Raw genomic sequence first — 20,751 nt, forward strand, 5'->3', positions numbered from 1 at the left:
CACATACCCCACTCCGCATTGCAGCTGGTCTGACTCTTGCAGGTCCATCTGCCAAGAAACAGCCTCCGTCGTTGCCAATTATGATTTTGCCTTTTGTGGAAGGGGAAGGTGGGGCTTTCCTCTCCCGTTTTGGTGAATAAATATCCAACGTATAGCAAAGTTTTTGAGAGCTGAGTGGAAGGGCAGGTCAGACTGAATCCCCATGAGCCAAGCACATTCTCTCTCTGAATGGCTGTGGAAGTCCCTCCCCCTTGGGGCCGGAGATTGTGCAAGGCAGCTTCTCGGCTTAAATCTGGACATTCCTTTTGTCTCCTGTGTTGTTTTCTGTGCAAACAAGCATTGAAATTGGATCAGGAGTGGAGCTGGGGAGTGTCCCTGCTGGGTGGAGAGCGCTGCCGCAGTGCCAGAGCCAATGCAAACGTTCTCATGGAAAGTGATGTCAGCAGCCGTCACTACTCCTGTGCAAAGTCCGGGCCTCACCTTTGTCCCAAATCTTTTTCTTTTTCTTTCTTTTTGTGGGGGTTGGGGGACATGAAGGGGGTGCTGGCTGCAGAAGGTTAGAACAGCTCCAGAAGGCATGTCAGCCAAGCTACTTTCCAATTTGATAAAATCCAAGGTGGCCTTAGGTGAAATATCTCCATTTCACCTCTGCCAGGAAGAAGAACCCCAAAATCTGAAAAGCTGTCACCTGTGAGGCAGTTCACACGTGCCATGGGGTTTGGTGTGGAAAGTCCCTGGAGGACGTAGGATTGAGTGGGCCACAGCATTCTGCAGGTGGGGGGAATGTATATTGAAATGCATGTCTGCATGTTTCTCTGAGCATAATGCTGATGGGCTGGCCCCTGTGCCCGTCACAAAGGTGCCCCCCCCAGCCCAAATTTCAGAGCACTTTTTAAAGTGTAAAATGAATGCAGGGGAAGTGCTGAACAAATATTTGAGCATATAAACATGTACTCCTTCCTCAGCATGGGAGTTGGCAGAGGATCGTAAGGCTGTAGGCAGTGCTTTTTTCCAGTGCAGTTCTGGCACCTCTCAGGTGGGTGCCATTGTGGACTGGCACTCCCCCCCGCCCGCTTCTTGCCTTTGCATACTTCTGAGAAGCCAAAAGCAAACATTTCAAGTCAAAAGGGAAGCTGGCCAGCGTGTGTGAGTCTACCTTTTTTTTAGATCTATGTTTTTTGTTGGACAGTTATGACCCTCATCCCCCAGCAACTCTTAAATTTTGAACTAAAGCAGTAATCAAGCTTTTGGCTTTTAAACCAGTGGAGAATAGACAGTTGGAGAGTAAGTGACTACAAGACAGGTGAGGAAGAGTCTTCAGGAATGTGCAACAGTGATTGAATCTGAATCTGGAGTAATTAATATTTGTCGTCTGCCCCCCCCCCTTTGAGCCGAGAACTTTGTAAAATACTTTTCAGAACTCACCTTGAAGTTGTTGCAGTAAGTCGCTAGAGCAGTAGATGCTCCATTTCTCTTCAAAAAAGGAGACTGGATGAGATCTTCAAGCGTCCATAGACTGGGGTTCACAAAGCGATTCTTGCTTATGAGAATGGAATGTTGCTATAAGCATCTTTCTGTTTGGCCGAGAGTTAAAGTAGCAGCATTTAAAGAACCCTCACTTTGGTTGGTTGGTTTATATATTTGTTTATTTATTTCATCGGTGTATAGACTGCTCAACATGCTAGTTTCCAAACAGTGTACAATGAAGGTTTAGAAGAGAAACGATAGAGAAAATCAGTTAAAATTAACCATAAAATCTGAAACTGTAAGCACACTGTACCTAAGAGTTTTTAATGTTGTTCTTAATGCTATAACCCACCCTGGGACCTTATAATGAAGGCTGGGTGATAAATAAAATAAAAATAATAGATAAATAATAAAAAGGGTCGTCAGCATTGAAGTTCACAATCATAAAGTCTAGAGGAACCTCCAAAGGACATCTAGACCAGCCCCCTACTGATTCATGAAATCCATTGCTGCAGCATCCTTGACAGTTGAATGAAAGCTATTACAGGACTTTTTCATACATATTTGATGCTGGACAAGTAGCTTGACAACACCATTAGTAGCTTGGTAGCTTTTTGGATCACTGGGTCTCGCTGTATCTGGATCCCTCTTCCCTCTTTAGACAGACACCAAGCTTCCAGGGTCTACCTTGCTTTCTTTTTAACTAGTACCTCGAGGTCCATCCAACAAAGGAGAGCTGGGTTGCAAAACACTGACTTGAGGGCACAGAGCCCATGGTTGATTGCACCCCATCGCAAGCTACCCACTGGGATGACCTGTATGCACAAGTCCCAATCTGCTGATCAGAGATGACAACACAGCCTTGTTTGAGTGTGGATACAGCCCCTATGACTGAGAAGCAATTGGCAATTGCCTGAACTACTGCAAACCACCTTGGTATCCCAACAGATCCTGATCTGCCTCCTGTCTTGAGAGTTTTCAGTTATTGTTATTTTTCTAATTTTCATTGCCGCCTGGTTCATTTCATCTAATCCTGCCAGTCTTTGTTCCTGGTGCATCTGGAGTCATTCCACAGGGCTCTCCCTCTCTCCTAAGAATGAGCAGGCAAGGCGCACAAAAGCACTTCTCTTCCCTTGCCCTCCCTGCTTCTGCATTGACGTTGGCGAGAACTGCCTCTGCCGTCATCTGTCCCGGAATGGCATCTCCACTTCCCCCCCTCCCCAGGAGGCCTCCTGCCAAGGATTTCGAGAAAGCAGAGAAAGCCATTAAGGAAGCCTCCTGGAGCTTCAAAAGAGGAAATAGTAGAAGCAGAGGGGGGGGGGTGAATCTGGATGAGCCGCCTTTTCTGATCTGCTCAGAGATCAGTATTCATTAACACATCTGTGCATTTGCCTAAACAACTCTTATGGTAGCAAAGGGAAGTGGCTATAAATACTTTCAAGACTGCAGGGCCCTCAACTCTGCTTCTCTTACACTTTTGTAAGTCTGGCTGTTTTCTAACTGGGGTTCCTAAAAAAATGTTTTCTAACCCAGATTCCCTAAAAAACAAGGCCCAACTATTCTTATTATTACTTATTAAATTTGTATGCCACCTTTCATCTGTAGATCTCAGTGTAATTCGCAACATTTAATTACAATATAAAAACAACAAAATACATAATAAAAATAAGAACGACAACAAAGCAACAAACAAGCCTCCATAATGGACTGGATGAGAGCCAAAAAACTGAAGCTCAATCCGATGAGACTGAGGCCCTGTTACTGGGCTGTTCCCTAGACCAGGTCGATGGGAGGCTGCCTGCTCTTGATGGGGCTACAATCCCTCTGAAGGAGCTGGTACACAGCTTCGGGGTCCTACTGGATCCATTATTGCTGCTTGAGGCTCAGGTGACCTCAGAGGCATGGAGTGCCTTCCATCGGCTTGGTGGCCCAGCTGTGCCCCTATCTGCACAGATTATTTCAGATCACACATATACACACAGTTAAAGGCCAAAAGAACAACCTATAAAGTCTTGCTTGCTTGCTGTTCTTTAGATTCTGATTTATAAAATGAGCCAGCAAGAGACAGCTTACGCTCTGGCACATGCTGTCTTGCAGGCAGAGTTTGCTAGATTTCGGTTCTGCTGCTTTACTTTTGAAAGAATCACTCTGTTGCCTCATTGGACTCTGCCATGTACTGCTCCAGGCCAACAGCCCATCTAGTTCCTTGTAATGACTGACAGTGGCTCTGCGGGGTTTCACGAAGGAGTATTTCCCTGCCCTAACCTGGCAATGTCAGGGATGGAACCTGGGACTTGGTGCAGGCAAAGCAGATGTTCTGCCACTGAGCTACAGCCCTTGAAGAAATGGCCAGGCAGAAGGAAATGGCCACTGGGCCGGGGAGAGAAGCTTTTTGCCTAAAGAGCTGCAGAAGAGGCTCTCAGTTCTCTTCCAAGGAGTGGCCAGCTCTGCTCCACTGAAGTTCCTCCTCAAGCTGGGAACTCCCTAAGGGCCTCCTTCCTTCCCCACGCAATAAATCGGTAAATTGAGGACTTGCCAAGCACTGGCACTTCCTGCTGTCTCCTGCTCTAGGTATCTACTATCTGAGTCAGACTGTTAGCCCTGGGCTAAGTGGGCCAGAGGGTAGTCCTAGTGTGGTACTGACAAAGATGTGTGGTGGGCTGTAGGATGCTGTAGCTCAGTATGGAGGGCCAGGGAGCCACTACCAGCCAGTGCAGAGCAGCAGTGGGGAGGGAACCTGAGGCTCTCCAGAGGTCCTTGGACTCCCATCTTCCTCAGCCATTGGCCATGTTGGCTTGGGCTGGTGGGAGTTGGAGTCCCGCAACACTTGGGCTCCCAGGTCTAGGCAGGAGTCTCTCAGCCCTGCCTGGAGATGCCAGGGATTGAAAACCCAGGACCTTTGGCATGCAGAGATTGTGCACTGTCACTGGCGTATGGTGTCATGTAGTCCATCTCAAGAGTTCATGCCATGGTTGTGTCATCACACAAGCATGATATGCCAGTCTCTCCTGAGCAGACGGGATGGAGGGATTTGCAGATCTGTGTCAAAAGCCCACCTGATAAGGGATCTAGCGGGGCTGTTGGCAGGGCCAACACACTCTGTTCTGCTGCCATAGGTGGAAAGGATTTTTTATGCTTCCAATGGCCCCAGAACTAGTTGTTGTTGCATTTCATCTTTAAAGGTTTTGATTGTTTTGATTTACAAGACAAAATCCAGCTTTTCCATCTGAAGACACACAAAGCTGGCTTATAGAAGTGGAAGTTCAATAAAACCATTAGAACAGCTGAACGCAGTTGCCATGCGGTAACATCCTATGTTAGCCATACTTAGCAGACCCATTAAAATACAGTGGGTTTATTTGTTTTTTGCATTTATATGCCACCTTTCCTCTTTAAGGAGCTCAAGGTGGGGTGCACATTTCTCCCCCTCATTTCATCCCCCCACAACCCTGTGAGGTAGGTTAAGGTGAGGGGCACTGACCTGCCCAAGGTCACCCAGGAAACTTCATGACCAGGTGGGGATTTGAACCCTGGTCCCACAGGTCCCAATCTGACACTCCAACCACTGTGCCACACTAGCTCCTGACTTGTGTTACTCAAGTCCATTGACTTGAATAGGTTTGTTCTGAGTGTGACTTAGCTGGATAAGCAAACCATTAAAAAACAGCAGTGGCTAAAACCAGGTCTTAAGCAGCAGGTTAAAAGGCAATCACAGCACAGCATAATGTTTTAGGGAATGGGGGAGCCCTCACAGATTAAAGGCATGCTAAGATAAATTGGCCAATTTCAGCAGTTGGGCTCTACAGTGGGAGGAGTTATGTGGATTGCAACCTCAGCAAAATAGGTGTGTGTGTGTGTGCCTTTTAATTATTTACTTTGATGATTTGGAGCGATGAGAGTTAATAATACAATTCTCACAGCTTGGAAACCAAGAGCACCCCAGGCAGAAGCCACAGTAGTTGGCTGTGGTTGTTGGTGATGTTGCAATACAGTGGTACCTCGGGTTACATACGCTTCAGGTTACAGACGCTTCAGTTTACAGACTCCGCTAACCCAGAAATATTACCTCGGGTTAAGAACTTTGCTTCAGGATGAGAACAGAAATCGTGCTACACCGGCGGTGCGGCAGCAGCGGGAGGCCCCATTAGCTAAAGTGGTACCTCAGGTTAAGAACAGTTTCAGGTTAAGAACGGACCTCCGGAATGAATTAAGTACTTAACCAGAGGTACCACTGTAGTAATTTGGGGCAAAAGAGATTCCACTCCCTACCCCCCCCCCCGGCACCTCCATGTTGCAGCACATTCACCCAAACTTTTGCAAGGTGCAGAAGGCCATTCACAAGGCTGCTCAGCTGGCAGACCCCATCTGGAACTTTGAGTGGGGGATTCTGCTGTGATTAAGCAGAACAGCAGAACTCTAAAACCAGGAGGAAGGCAAACAAATAGCAAGTTATCATGTTGCACAAAAGTTGCCCACTGAAGCGCATTGCACTTCAAGCAACAAGCCACAAATGTAGTACCTTTTGCTGAATCAACTATGGACAGTGTGCAGGTTTTCCAGTTTGCAGAAAACCTCACTGTTGGAGAGTTCTGTGTAAGCTGAAAATCTATGCGGTGTTTGCGAAGCCTCAATCCTGCCTTCATTTGTGGTTTGTTGTTGCCTCTTTCTTTCTTTTGATTTTATAAAAGAAATATAAAGAAAGGTGTGGACTCTGTGACACCCAAGTGATTTAACAGAGTTGTTTGCTAGGTGTTTGAAGGTATGCTGTGCGTCAGTGGCATACACAAAGACAGGTACCAGTGCAGGCATCCTTCCCATTGCAGGGGCTTGGACTAGATGACCCTTGGGTCCCTTCCAGCTCCACAGTTCTATGATTCTAAACCCCCAAATAATGTGATCCCCTCCCAGAAGGCAGGGAAGTGATTTTTCTGTGGCAGCTCAGCAACATAGACCTTAGATTCATAGCCTGGGACATGCCTATTTTCAAGAACTCCTTTCTCATTTCAGATGCAAGATCTCCCCTTCTTGGTCCTGCTCAGCTCCTTTGGGAACCTCACAGTGAGGCAGTGCAGGTGGCAGCTCCTGACAGAGCTGACTTCCGTCACCCTCTTGCTCCATCCCTCAAGGTGCTCCATCCAGCTTCTTTTACCTTTCCCTAGGGAAGCAGCAAGTCTGTTGGGAAAGGCGAGAGAAGGTGGCTTGATCTGCTTTAGAGCAAGATGAAAGCCAAGGGGGGGGGGAGCAGTAGAAAGCTGGCGGGCTGGTTCAAAAGATTTTGTAGGCTAATCATGGGCCACCTTTTCCATGCCCCATTGCAGTCTCCCTCACAACAACCCTGTGAGGTAGGTAGGGCTGAGAGGCCGAGTCGGGATTCGAACCCTAGTCTCCTAGGTCCTAGTCCTGCACTCTCACCACCATGCTTTGGGTGGTGCCCTTTGTCCTGAGGTCACACAGCGAGGTATTCTTCGGGATTGTTCCCTTCCTTTGCAACTCCCTAGCAAAGCTTGGAGCTTCATAATTTAATAACAATGTGAGATCCTTTATTTGATAGGTTTGTGTGTGTCTTTTGTGGTTGCAGACTATTAGAATGTTATTTTGCTGGTATGGTTGTTGGTTGAAGCTGTGTTTTGACTGCTCATTAAATTAAATGCTGGGCTCTCATTTAGCAGGGTGGGCCAAATGCTAAAATACATGAAAATGTAAATATCCTTGCACTGGCGGAAGAGGTTGCCCTTTTCTCTTTGGCATGTCTTCTTCTCTGCAGCCGATCATGTCAGCAGCTGTCTATGCAAATAGCAGGGCTGTAACTGGTTCCTCTAAGGGAAGCTCATGTTATGTTTTTGAGAAATGCTGCTGCATGCATTATAGCTGCCCTGTGCAGGCCCTTTATGAAAACAAGAGAAAGTTGGGGTGTACGTCTGCAAGGGGCTATAGTCAAGGTCTCAAAAACCAAATGCTCAGAAGCGGGGAGAAGAAACATGACCGTGTGAGGCCATACGGAAGGGACCTTCAGAAAGCAAAGTAAAACAAAGCAAAGCAAATATTTTGTAAAAAGAAAATGTGCTTTAACACAGTCTTTCCCCAACCTGTGGCCTTCCAGGTGTCACTGGGCTCCAAGTCCCATCAGCCCAGCCAGCATGGCCTGCAGTCAGGGATGTTGTAGTCCCCAACGTGTCATTCAACGTGGAGGATGCTGGGGCTGCTTCCAGACCACCTGTTTATTGCACATATATCCTGATATGTTTGCAGAGAGGTTAGCGGTTGGCTATTTAGTGAGCATTCATTTCGGTTTGTTTTTAGGTAGGTTAGATGACGTGGTGTGAAAAAAGCAAGTTCTGTCTCATACTTTGCATCACTTTCCTGATCACAAAAAGCCTGGTTGGTTGGTTGGTTTTGGAGAACCTGATTTAGTTGCACAAGAGTTCCAAATGAGCCCTAACTGAATGGGCCAGTATGTGACTGAATCCTATGCAAACAGAGCGGCAGTCCAGAAGTGCCCTCAGCTATTGAATGGGCAGCCTGTGACACATTAGGACAAGAGCAGTGTGGACGTTATAGCGCCTCCTACTGGCCCACCTGGTGCTGCGATGTTGCTTGCCACTGGTTCAGCAGGCTGTAGTCAAAGCACTAAGACACAAAGGGCCAGGGGCAGGTGGTGCATATGTATTGCAGCACACTCTATTTAAGTCTTTAAACATTTATTTGTTTTAAATATTTCACATTCCTCCCTATGATCCAGTGGCTAAGATTCTTGGTTTTCACCCAGGCAGCCTGAGCCTGATTCCCAGTACAATTGTACCTAGGAAGTCGAATGGAATCCATTCTGGAAGTCCGTTCAACTTCCAAAACATTTGGTTTGGTTCAGAAACCAAAGTGTGGCTTCTGATTGTAGGAAGCTCCTGCAGCCAACTGGAAGCCACAGAAGCCTCATTGGATGTTCAGCTTCCAAAAATAGTTCACAAACCAGAACAGTCACTTCCGGGTTTGTGGCATTCGTGAGCCAAGACGTTCAAGAACCAAGCTGTTCGAAAACCAAGGTACAACTGTATAGGAAAGGTTGAATTTTGGAGGGAGTCACAGCTCAGTGGTGGAATATTGTCTTCTAGTTCGGTCCTCGGCATCTCTAGGTAGGGCTGGGAATGAAACCCTAGAGAGTGACGACTGCCTGTCCATGTTGACCAGCCTTTCTCAACCTTGGGTCCCCAGGTGTTGCTGGACTACAACTCCCATCATCCCTAGCTAGCAGGACCTGAGATTAGTAGTTCAGCAACATCTGGGGACCCAAGGTTGAGAAAGCCTGGTCTAGACAAAACTGAACTAAATGGACCAAAGACCTGTTTATCCATTATTCTATTACTATTTTTGAAAAGTTATATTCTGACACATGCCACAAAAGTGCTCTCAGAGCAGGTAAAGACCATGTTAAAAAAACAACAACACAGAACATAATTGTGCTTGTGTTCTGTTTAATCTTAAAATTTTATAAACCTCTGCAACCTTCCCGCACAAATGCAAATGTTAGCCAGAATAAAACAGGGAGTGAGCTATCCAAATCAGGCATCTTAAGGGAGGGGAGATTTCATAAGGTCCATGTTGAGAATAGGCAGGCTGGAAGAATCCCATCTTTGTATATTTCTATATGAAATAACCTTATCTGCACCTCTGATGTGCAGCTTTAAACTTAAGTCATCCAGCAGATTTCATACTTCTGCAAATGTTTTGATGCGGCTCTTGGCAGTTTAAAAGTGCTGAAGCAAGGATTTAAATAGCTATTGCGACAGAAGAAATGTGGAAAGGACAGGAAGTCATAGGTTGATAAAGAAAATTTAATGTCAGAGAGTTTGTAGCTTTTTTTGTTGGTGTTGGTGTGATGTTTGACAATTTTGATTTATGGATAATAATGAATGAATGTTTGTGTTGTACAGATGTGTTGATGAACAATAAAGCAGAAAGGAAAGGAAGCAAAAAAAGAAAAAGAAAAAGTTTATTTACATACTATTAATGCGCAAATGGAACAGCACTGAACCACGAGTAAAAACATGCAGAAGTGATGTAGAACACAAATAGACAGATTCGTCTATAACTGCTTGTGACAGCTTCGCTCGCTGCTTCTGCCAACGTAACTTCAGTGCAGGTTGGTACTCAGAGCAAAGCCTCCTTCAAAGAACCAAAAGCACCACGTGAGCGGGTTTCTGATGGGAGGAGGAGTGCCCTGACTTACACTGAATGAAGCCTTTTTAGGGGTTTAGAATTCAAACCAGGAGTACCTAACCCCCAGGACAGTCCCATGTGACAGCACCAGTTTCCCCAGTACCACTTCTGGGGTCAGGCTTGGCAGACAGGAGTCAAAGCCACTGCAGAAGATCCCACCATCACCAGGTGAGGTAGGGACTTTCCCATCTGAAACCCCCAAGAGCTGTTGGCTGTCAGTGTAAACAAGGCATGGGGAACCTTTGGCCCTCCAGATGTTGCTGAACTTCAGCTCTCATAATCCTTAGTCTTGCTGATTGGGGCTGATGGGAGTTGTCATTCAACAACATCTGGAGGACCAAAGGTTCCCCACAGCTGGCATGATCAGTCCTAAGCTAGGTGGCCTAATGGTAGAGTAAAGGAGCTTTTTACTTTCCTGGGTAATGGCACCCCCAACACCCAATCTAACCAGAGAGCCTAGAAGGAGACTGCATTCAGTGGCATCAAAAGCAGCCCAGAGGACCTGGGAAGATCAACAGGGCAATGTTCTCCCTGTCTGTCTTTCCTCCACCAGGGTAGCTAAGGCAGCTTCAGTACCAAAACTGGGCCTGAAGCCAAACTGATAACAATCTGAACAACTCGTTTCATTCAGACATGTCTGGAGCTGTACTTGCCACCACATAATCAAATCACCTGCCCAGAATTGTTACATTAGAGATTGCCCAGTAATTGTTCAGATCAAGGGAGCCCAATTATTGCTTTGGATGGATGGATGACTACTGAAGATCTCACAAATTTCTCCTTCAAATGGGAAGGAATTAGCGGCTGCCCGCCCTTGCCCCTGCTCCCCAAATAAAGCGAGCCACTGATCATCCTGGATCACCCCAGCCAACCAATCCTAACTAGCAAAGACCAGCAGCCAGGAGGAACCTGGGTCAGGTTCTTGAGGGGTTGGCTGGAACATTCCAGGTGCCCTGCTCACATCCTTAGGTGCCAACAGTTGTGAAATCAATCCAATGCAACAAGTGACTTCTCACAAGCAGCCTAAGTTCGGAACATACCTGCTGTTCCTGCCTCCTCCCCAGTTTTCCTGTAAGCAGGGATGAGCACAGAGTGGTCTCATGTACTACCTTTATGGGGCATGTGCATACAATAAGTTGGCATAAACAGCAGAGCAAACAAGCACCTCATCTTCCTGCTCCTTCCTAGGTTCCTTGATGTATGCAGATTTATCAATGGCTTTCTAAAGTGAAGTACCTGATCCTGGCTTGCTCAGCTAAACAGCTCTCCACCCCAAGCTGATGGCAGCCCACTAGCTGCATACAGTATTATGGCTTTCTGGACACTTGATAACAGCCCACATGCTTTTGCAGTTCCTATGCATGCTCCAAAAAAATCCCAAAATATATTATTATTGGGCCACACAGTGGGTGGCTATTGGCTGATTTTGACTTGGTGGATCCACAAGCAGTACAAGCCCAGATTAATCTGTTGTAAGGACTGCCAGCTGTCCTGGCCTGTTCCTGTGTCTTTAGAAACAGCACCTTGATGTTCAGAATTTGGCTGGTGAAGCTTTTTATCACATGGAATGGAAGGGTGGAGGAATGTGTGTCTGACGAGCAGTTCTTACCTCCTGAAGTTTTCAAGCCAGCCTGTGGTTAAAGACACAGGAGCAGAGTACAGTACAGAAGCTGACAACCCTAAACTCTTTGGGCCCTGCAGAGATCTCCAGTTGGGCAGGATTTGTTGGCTTGTGATCCACCGCCCACCCACTTACCCTGTCATAAATCCCTGCCCACTTGTTCTGCCCATGCAGATCACCTTACGCTTCTGGCCTCAGGATGCTGGCAGTTTCCCCTCAACTTTGCCAGTTAGACTGGAAAGGTTGGAATAGGCTGCAAAGTGGGAGCACTTTGCTGGGTGCGATTAAAATCAGCTGGCCGCCTTGCAACCCTCAGGTAGGCAGGCTATAAGGAAACTGAACCAGGGAACTTGGCTGGCATCTTTTCCCTTTTCATAAAGGATAATGCCTTTGATCCTTTACCATTAAAACTTAGCCAACCGGTTTTTTTGCTTCTGCCTTTGTTCCTTGCCAGTTCTGCTGCCAACTGGCCGGGGCAGGGGGGCGGGGCTTGGCTTGGCTTGGCTTGTTCCTGTATCTTTTGCAGGAGCTCAACGTAGAGATAACAGCAGGGGGGTATTTTCACAGAATAGAGATAAACATGATCACCTTCTAATATCTGCTTGTTGAGCTTTTGTTAAAGGGTCAGGAATATGTGCCATAGGGGGGGAGGAGCTGTCAACCTTACATACAAGGATTTGTCACTTTGCCTAGAGCAGCCATCGCCAACCTGGTGCCCTCCAGATGTTTTAGACCGCAACTGGCATCAGCCCCAGCTAGCATGGTCATTTTGTTGGTCTCGGCTGCAGCATGAAGCAGAGATGTTGCAGGAAGGTATTGAAAGGGACAGCACACATCCAACTGTGGCTGATTTTGGATTTGGAGCTGCTGCACAGCAGACCCACCCACCCACCTCTGAGCATTTTGTAATAGGCAAAGAAACAAGAAAAATGCACTGGAAAGGGTGGAATAATGTTTGCTAGATGCAGCGTCATCATATGCTCAGCAAATAGCTGGTAATCATCTAATCATCCAGGTTGGGAGCTCAAAGCCAGCGGGGATAAAAATCAATGATTGGTTTTTTTATAAAAATAATAATCAGATTTTTTAATTTTAAATTGGATTTTGTTGATTTAAATTGGATTTTTTAAAAAATAAAATGCTTTTGGAGGAAACATCGTTCTAAAGATAGTTTTCTATTTTTACATTATAGTCCAAAAGCCATTCATCAGGAAAAAAAGGATTTTTAAAAAATTATGTAGTATGAGGCTTTATATGCAATGTTTTTTTGTGTGTGTGTGTGTGTGTGTGTTTTTGGTAACTGAATTTCATTCATCCATTCACAATGTCTTGCTCTTCCAGAGGTTTCTGTAAGATTATTTGGGGCAGTTTTTCTAATGAGATTATCACAGATGCTTGTTTTTGCTGTTCTCAAAAGTGTAAATTTGTGTCTACAGAGATAGCATGCCTTTTCTTCACAGGAGAAAAATGTTATAAAATAAACATACAGAGTTGAGGAAAAAAACCTTAATCCCATTGTTCCTTTGCAAATTCATATTCACAGAATCAACCCCTTACCTCTTACCGGTAAATGCTGAGTTCCAAGAGGTTCAATGAATAGTGGAATAGATGTTCACAAGTAGCTAAGTGTGAAGCAGTAAAAATGAAAGTGCAAACCTTGTGAGCAGAATATTCCACAAGTCTTGGGATCTTGGTGTAATGATTGTGCAAGTCAGTTGCATGTCTGTGCAACTCGGACTTCAGGCAAGTTCTGGAGGCTCTTCAGGGCTGGCAACCTCTTCCCAATCCCACCAGGTCCCAACAACTGCACTCACCCTTAACTGTACAGAATAGGTGCCTGAATGTAAAGCAAAACTACTCTGAAAATTTATTATTCCTAAAATCAAACCTTTGTCTTGTTGTAAATATTAAAATTATGCCCTCAACAATGAATCTTTCTGTAAAAAAATATTTAAATCAAGTCTTACTGACTAGTGATTTAAATCATGATTTAAATCAAATCCACTCTGCTCAAAGCACAGGTTGTCTGGCAGTGACCAGGGAGAGTGAAAGGCACGCAGAGCTGTCAAATGCTACAGCCAGGTATCTCCACAATCCTTGGTGGAGGATGTTTGTTGAGGCAGGATGTGAGCCCCATTTCACCCAGGTTGGGCACACTCACCACACATGCATTTGTGTACACACACACACAGAGAGAGAGAGAGGGGGGGGGCTGGGAGCCCTGGTGGCACCCCTCTGGAGGCTTCCCAGGGCAAAAAACCCAGCTCCCCCCCCCCCATAGCTACAGCTCTGCTTTATGCCTGCAACAGTTTAGAGCATTTTTTAATATTTTTTTTTTAAGACTGCCTACAACCTTATGAGCCTACCAGGCCTTGAGCTCATCTTCAGAGACCATCTTCTCAAGCCTGCCATCCAGAACAGTCAAGGTTCAGAAGCAGCAGGGACAGGACTTTCTTGATGGTGACCCCTCATGTCCCTGGTTCTTTCCCTCAACAAACTCATTTAGCCCCAGCACTTCAGAGTCTTTGGCCAAGTGACAAAATCGCACAAGTGTCCGACACAGCAGAACCTAAGAAGATGGGCTATGCTCCATCCCTCTCCCATAGACATAGAATCCGAGAAATGTAGAGTTGGACAGGACCCTGAAGACCATCTAGTTATGATGCCCTGCAGGAATATGCAGCTGTGCCGCACCAGGATCGACCCTGCAACCTTGGCATTATCAGCACCATGCTCTACGCAGGGAAGCTACCTCATCTGGTTGGCCCTTGGGAGAACAGAAGGGCCATTGGCTTGACCCAGCAGGGCTCTTCTTGCATCCTGGCAAGCCGGACTTCTGTGTGATTTTGTTGCTAGGTTTTATTTGTTTCGTGTGCTGGTGTGCATTTTAATTGTATTTAATGAGTATATGCTGTTTTGGGAGAGCTTCCCCAGAAAGGCAGTTGTATATGCAAATAAATGCTGTATTACTTGTTGGAGTGGGGTTATGGCACATGCAGTGCCCTGGTCCAAACCATTCCATTTCTTTTCTGTTAACTTATGGATTTAAAAGCTTTCAATTAAACAAATACCAAGGCAGTGTACAACAAGCACTAATAAAAATCAGCTGAAACCTTTATGAACATTAAAATGACAAAGCAGACAAGGGTGACAATAAACAAAAAGCATTAAAAGAATAGTAAGATCATTTGAGTTTAGCCAGGCAATTTTGCTTGAACTCTTAAGGAGAGCCTGTAGAACATGAATATAGAAACTCTAACCCTTAAAGGCTCTGAAAAGACTCGGTAGCACAACAAATGGCTGGCACAGCCCTCTCCCCCACAGTGATGGCTTAGTGTTGGGTGCCATAAGTCTCTGATGTGAGCATAAGATGGCACATTGATGGTGCACATGTGCACAAATACCTTTGCCCCTCCAGCTATTGCTGAACTCACATCAGCCCCTGCAGAAGCTAGGGGTGGTGGGAGTTGTAGTTTGGCCAGGGGTTCCCCACACCTGGTGCAAAGCAAGGGGCACATTCTCTCTCACACAGAGAGATGTGTTCTTGCAATGGGGCTGGTGCGCCTTTTGAACAAGCTGCCTTGCTGCATCCAGCCCAGAGTGAACTTCCAGCCCAACCAGTTGGGAGATCCACCCCTGCTTATGCAAATGGCCGTTAATAGGACAGAGGCACTTGTTTTGCCTTTGATCTTTGTTCTGCTTCCCTTGGCACTGCTGCCGCATCCTCCCTGGGCTGATGTAATCAGCTTGCAGTCGGAACCCATTGCATCCTCCAGGGGGAAGCGATGTCTCCCTTTCCCTTTCCCAAGGTGCTTGGCTCTTCTCTCCCCGACTAGGCAAGGTAGCGCTCTAGGCAGAAGCCTCCCTTGCTCGGGCTCTTGCCAAGGCTTAGGGCTCAGCCCTCTTTGACAGCGTCTGTCCTGCTGCCAAAGCCACAGCCCCACAACTTGGGGGCCAGGCCTTTTTCCGTGTGCAGGGAAACACATGCCGCTTTCTCCAACAGCCACTAGGAGCTGTGTGAAAGGAAACTACCTTCCCCAACACACCTACCCAGCCACGGCAGCAGTGGAATGCCTGCTCCCCTGGCAGGTGTGTTCATGCATGTGCGCATAGAACGGCTCTCCCCAACCTGGCGCCTCCAGGATGACAGCTCCCACCTGCTGTGCTGACTGGGGCAAGTGGCAGTTGTGCTTCAAAACATCAGGAAGACACTGGCTGCTGAAAGGCTGGGAGGAAAGGATCTGAACATTGGGGGTTGCGGAACAGCGGGGGCTTCATTTTGGTGATCGCTGTAGCCTTAGGAGAGTCAATGGAGAGATCTCACATCTGAGTTAGCCAAGCAAAACCCACTTGGCATATTGAAGAGTGTGCCTGTCACCATCCGTTGGGTGGGGAGCAAAACCAGCTCCTGCCCCTGATGACCCCAAAGTCTGAAGTGAAGGTCAGAGTTATGGCTGTTTTGCACTTGCCTCACAGAATAGATAGGGGTCCTTCGGAAAACAGAGCCACTCTGGATTGCTTGGGAACCCTTTGTGGTTGTTGAGCTCCACTATCCCTCAAGTAATCTGCCAGGGTGTGTTGGTGAACAGGGGTGGGCTTGGGGATTTCAGATTTCAGCAGCAAATTTGAGAGAGCAAAATCTGGCAAAAACAAACAAATAAACCCACCCCTGCCTCTTGGCTTCCATTCTGCTCAGTTCACTGCATCATAGCTGTGGCACCCTGTGGCACCCCCTCGGCCTGACACCCAGTACAAGGGAACTGGTCATGCTGCCCTATATCTGGCTCTATTTGAATCCCAGTGGGCGGAGCCCGTGGTGGACAGTGGCTAGAGACAGGTGGGTCCAGGGTCAAAAGGGGGAGGGACCAGAGGGGGGAAACGTGGAGCTTCACCATCTCCCCTCTCTCTCTGTGCCACCCTTTTGCTGTTGCATCACCCATACTCCCCAGTCTGCATGAAATCAGCCAAGGGCTGCAAGTTGCCCATGCCTAAGCAATGGCTTTTATCTAATGGCCCACTCCAGAAATGAGAGCTACCTGGATGGTGGAAGCAGAACCAAGCAGAACTCTTGGGTAGCCACATATTTCAATTGAGATGACCTGTGACTGTCCAGGTGTTATTGGACTCCCAACTTGCACTATCCCCAGCACCAAAGCTGGGTCACCAAAGCTATCATGGCCAATGGTCAGGGATGATGGGAACTGTAGTCTTTCAACATCCAGAGGACATCAGGTTCCCCACCTCCGGTTTAGAAAAATTCATTCTAAATCAGAGCATCCATGTTTGGAGGTAGTATGCCTCTGAATTCCAGATGTCAGGAGAAAAGGCAGAAGGCAGTTCTTCTATTCCACAGAAGTAAGGCACACTTTCCTGAAAAGCTCCTACAGAAGGACCATTCATAGCCAGGGAAACAGGTGTGGAGATGAATTTGGGTCACCAAAGCCCCCCACACCTGCAGGCAGCGTGGTGTGCTTTATGAGTCTTTTCCCAGGCACTGCAGACATTTTCTCATACTCTTTCCTATGGCCTTAGGGCCTTAGAAACTTGGTTTTTTAGAAAGAAAGATCACACAGAATACACATGCAGGGGAAGTGGGAGCAGGAGAGGCTTTGCTGCTGCTGCTGCTGCTGCTGCTGCCTCCACATGGCATGATGCCCCGAGAAAAGACAGTAGGGAAGTAAAACGGACTTCCAGAAATCTGACTTGCTTCCAGAGATTATGTATACCCGGCTGCCCGGCCCTGGCCTTGGGGCAGCAGCTGTTGTTGGGAGAATCTGTGGGAGGGCGATAATGCCTCATTAAACCACCCAGGGCAGCATCCAGCTCAGCAAAATAGAAGCACATACCTGACGAAAGAAGTCATCTGCGTAACAGTTGTTGGGAAAGATTGGGAGATGAAAGAGGTAGAAGTTTGTGTTCCTGCGCTCCAGGGATGGTGCTTCTCTTAATTCCCAAAAAACGACGGTGGCTTTTTTGCCCATGGGGTGAGCCCAGGACAGTTTATATGTTTAACAAATGGCAAAGCCTTTCCTGTACAGTGCTATTTCAGGCAAGCATGTGCCTTTATGGAAAAGGGGTGTTCACACATAGAAAACTTGTCAGGGAGAACTAGCAGAACTCTTCTTGCTGACTTTCTAGTTTCTCTGGCTGGTGAGAAGGATGCTGGCACCTGCACCCAAACCCTGTTGCTATGCCAGATCACCAGCAGGGCAACCCTGTGCCTTGTCTTCTCAGAAGTCGGTCCCGTTGAAAAAAAAAGGGGTGGGTGGGAAGTGGATCCCATTGACTTCAGTGGCACTTGCCACTAAGAAAGTGTTCCTAGGACGGCTTCCTTTGTCAGCTTGTCTGTTCTCTAGAAGACCCTGTGAGGTTTTGATCCTGCGGCATTATGATGTGCTGGCAAGGATTTAAATGCTGCAGCAACTCTCATGAGGCACAAATGTTTGGCCGCGCTTTTTATCAGCGCTTAGTAAACATCCGTCCGCAGGCTCGATGGGCATCAGGGTGGCAATGGAAGCTGCTAATAGCAGCTGGCAGAGGGCACCATTAATCTGAGAATGTCACAGCACTCTCAGCAGGGTCTGGTTAATGAGACCCTGGCAGAGCATTAAAAGTAAATAAACTAGCAAGCAAGAAGTGGTTTGGGCCAAGCTGAATTCAGGGCTGAAATAATGAGCAATTGTGACCTTCCCCAGGGACTTGACCTCAGGAGGCTGCCCAGGTTGGCCTTTGGAAGAAGAGGCCACAGTTGCAGCCCATTTGGAGGCAGTGTCTCTTGCTACCAGGATCCTGACCGAGTGCTTTCTGGATGCGCATGAAGCTGCCTGTTGGACTTACTTAAGTGAGCCTATTCTTCCATCTGCCTCATGGGTAGGCAAACTAAGGCCCAGGGGCCGGATCCGGCCCAATCGCTTTCTCAATCCGGCCTGCAGACGGTCCAGGAATCAGCGTGTTTTTACATGAGTAGAATGCGTCCTTTTATTTAAAATGTGTCTCTGGGTTATTTGTGGGGCATAGGAATTGGTTCATTCCCCCCCCCTTCAAAACATAGTCCCCACAAGGTCTGAGGGACAGTGGACTGCTCCCCTGCTGAAAAAGTTTGTTGACCCCTGCCTCATCTGGCCCCAGAACTCCTGCTGTCTGAGATGGTTTAGAAACTCTGCAGATTCTGCTACTGAACTCCACAAAGGAAGATCTGTGGCTCAAGAGCAGAGTGTGTGCATTGCACATAGAAGGTCCCAGGCTCCATCCCCAGTTAAGACCAGGAGAGAGGGCCTGCCGTGGGGACAACATTGAGGGCAAGATGAGCCAATGGTGTGATTTGGCAGAAGGCAGCGAGGTAGAGGATGGGTGGCATAGGAGCGAAGGCAAAAGCCTGTTTCTCTACAGATTAACCACGGTGTGCAGCCATCAGAAAACAGGCCAGCAAAGTAGATGGCCATCCACACTGCAGGGTCCCTTCCAACTCTACAATTCTATGATATGTGAGCTTGTGTTTTGTTTTCCCTCATACAAATGAATAGCATCCATTCAGGGGAGAAAATCAAACTCTGGGATACTGTTTTTGGGGTGGAGAACTAAGCCTGTCCTCTGCCCTAGAACGAGATGTAGGATTTGTCACCTGCCCAGCTGCTTCTCAGAGTTGCAGCTTGTTGTGTTTCTGCATGAGTCACTGTTGGGAACCTTCCTCCTCTGGATTGGAAATAGGCTGTGCGGAGATGTGCAGTGACTTGTGCAGAGATGCAGCAGGCAACCCACTTTGTGGATGGCTGGTTTCGTGGAAGCCTTTGCTTAATTCATTTCTCATGTTCCACTTTTCTAAGCCTATTTATCCTGTTGGCCTGACACACGGAAGGAAGTTTGGAATAAGTTAACAAAGACAGCAGCCTCCAGCCAGCCCTGCTTCTTGGGCAGGGCAGGGCTGGGGTGTTCCTGCTTCCCTTCCTGCTGCAAGTGCCCTATTGCCTGCTTCTCCTATTCTGATCCAACTGGAGGTGGTTGGGTGTGTGTGTGTGTGTGTGTGTGTGTGTGTGTGTTCATATTGGCTCTCCTCCCAAGGATCAGTTTAACACCAAAAAATGTCAGATCATGTTAGATGCTACAAAAGCAAGCCATTCGCTAGCTGTCAGGGTGGTTTTGGTGGGCTTGTTCATAAGTGTCTGGAGGGAGAGGATGCGATTAGTGGTTTTGTTTTTCTGGGGTGGAATCTTAAGCTGGCTTCCTTTTGAGGCTGCTTGATAGCTAGTTGGGAGTTTCTATAAAGAAGCGCAGCATAACCAGGGCTAAGTACACTCTGCCATCTCTTCACTGCCACCCACAATCCACAGTCTGTGCCAAACCGACCCAGATTCTGCCCCCGGAAAATGCCTGTTCATGCCAAAACGAAACTAATACGCAGATAACCTGGGAGGGGACAGGGAATGATATATATCACTCACTCCTGTCCAGCTACCTGCTGAATTGGAAGTTAGCACCAGTCAAGATGTGCAACTCTTCCTGAACGATCTCCACACCTGTGAAGGCTAGATTTTAAAATGAAAGCAGAGGCTTCCAGGATGCTGTCTTCTGCGCCAAATATTGACTATTCTGTGGCATGATACATTCAAACATGCACAGAATGTACTTGACTCTAAATGCAGCCAACTGCCCTGGTTTTTGGTTTTTTGGTGTGTGTTTTTAAAGGTTTAAAATTAATGAGACTGCTCTCTTGCTCAAACCAAGCCTCTTGTTGATTTCATTGGGGTTTGAGCACAACTGGTTTTCAGTGGATCAGCACCACTAGAATGGCTTTGGGATCTGGATTACATTGAATTTTGCATGGAAACAGAATTGCAGCATGGATTATTCTGTTACTTGGAGTTAACTGAAGCGGAAACAATACACAGTGATTCTAGTCCTCAATGTGGCTGCTTTGACTGACTGGCTAGCTGTCAGATAGATTTCTAAGTCTCCTTTCAGCTGGTTCTTCCAAGCTGGCCAGAGGCAGCGTCTGCCCCGGGGTCTGGTCTTTCTGGTACCAGATATTCTTCTGTGGCCAGGAGGGCTCTTTGCTCTCCCTTGCAGGCTCCTGGTCATGCTTCCCTCCCCACCTGCATCTTCTCTCTGCCAGTTATGCATCTCTTTGCCTTACACCACATGTCTCTTCCGCAGCATGAACAAACCTGCCCCTTCATTGTGGACATCAGCTGAGGCCCTGCTCTGGGTGCTGCCACCTTTGGGAGTTAGGTGGGGGCTGTTGAGGAAATGGCCTCCTACGGCAGTGACCTGATTGTGGAATAGAGTACTGTCCCCAGAGATCTTCATTTGGCAACTACATTACTATCCTTTAGACACCCAGTAAATACCATTTTGTTGCCAGGGGCTTTGGGGGAATCATAGCGTCATCTCTCTGGCATTACTGCCTGCTTTGCTGGTGGTGGGTCTGTTGCTGGAGGGATTTATGTGGGGGCTGG

The 20,751-nt window shown here is 47.3% G+C and overlaps 3 protein-coding genes across 9 annotated transcripts in view; 2 read left to right on the forward strand and 1 right to left on the reverse strand.

Annotated features, from left to right (window-relative positions):
- LOC310699149 (histone H2B 5-like) overlaps nucleotides 1–20,751 on the forward strand; it is a 960,349-nt gene that overhangs the window by 147,048 nt on the left and 792,550 nt on the right. The gene's annotated exons all lie outside the window — the stretch shown is intronic.
- HDAC7 (histone deacetylase 7) overlaps nucleotides 1–20,751 on the forward strand; it is a 181,337-nt gene that overhangs the window by 108,078 nt on the left and 52,508 nt on the right. The window lies entirely within an intron of this gene.
- LOC310699144 (twist-related protein 2-like) overlaps nucleotides 20,699–20,751 on the reverse strand; it is an 82,914-nt gene continuing 82,861 nt past the window's right edge. The window contains exon 3 of the transcript XR_014521938.1: nucleotides 20,699–20,708. The gene's annotated coding sequence lies outside the window, so the exon portion shown is untranslated. The remainder of the gene's footprint in view (nucleotides 20,709–20,751) is intronic.

Source organism: Podarcis liolepis (genome assembly GCF_965112155.1).
Source record: "Podarcis liolepis genome assembly, chromosome: 2".
Taxonomy (NCBI): Eukaryota; Metazoa; Chordata; class Lepidosauria; order Squamata; family Lacertidae; genus Podarcis; species Podarcis liolepis.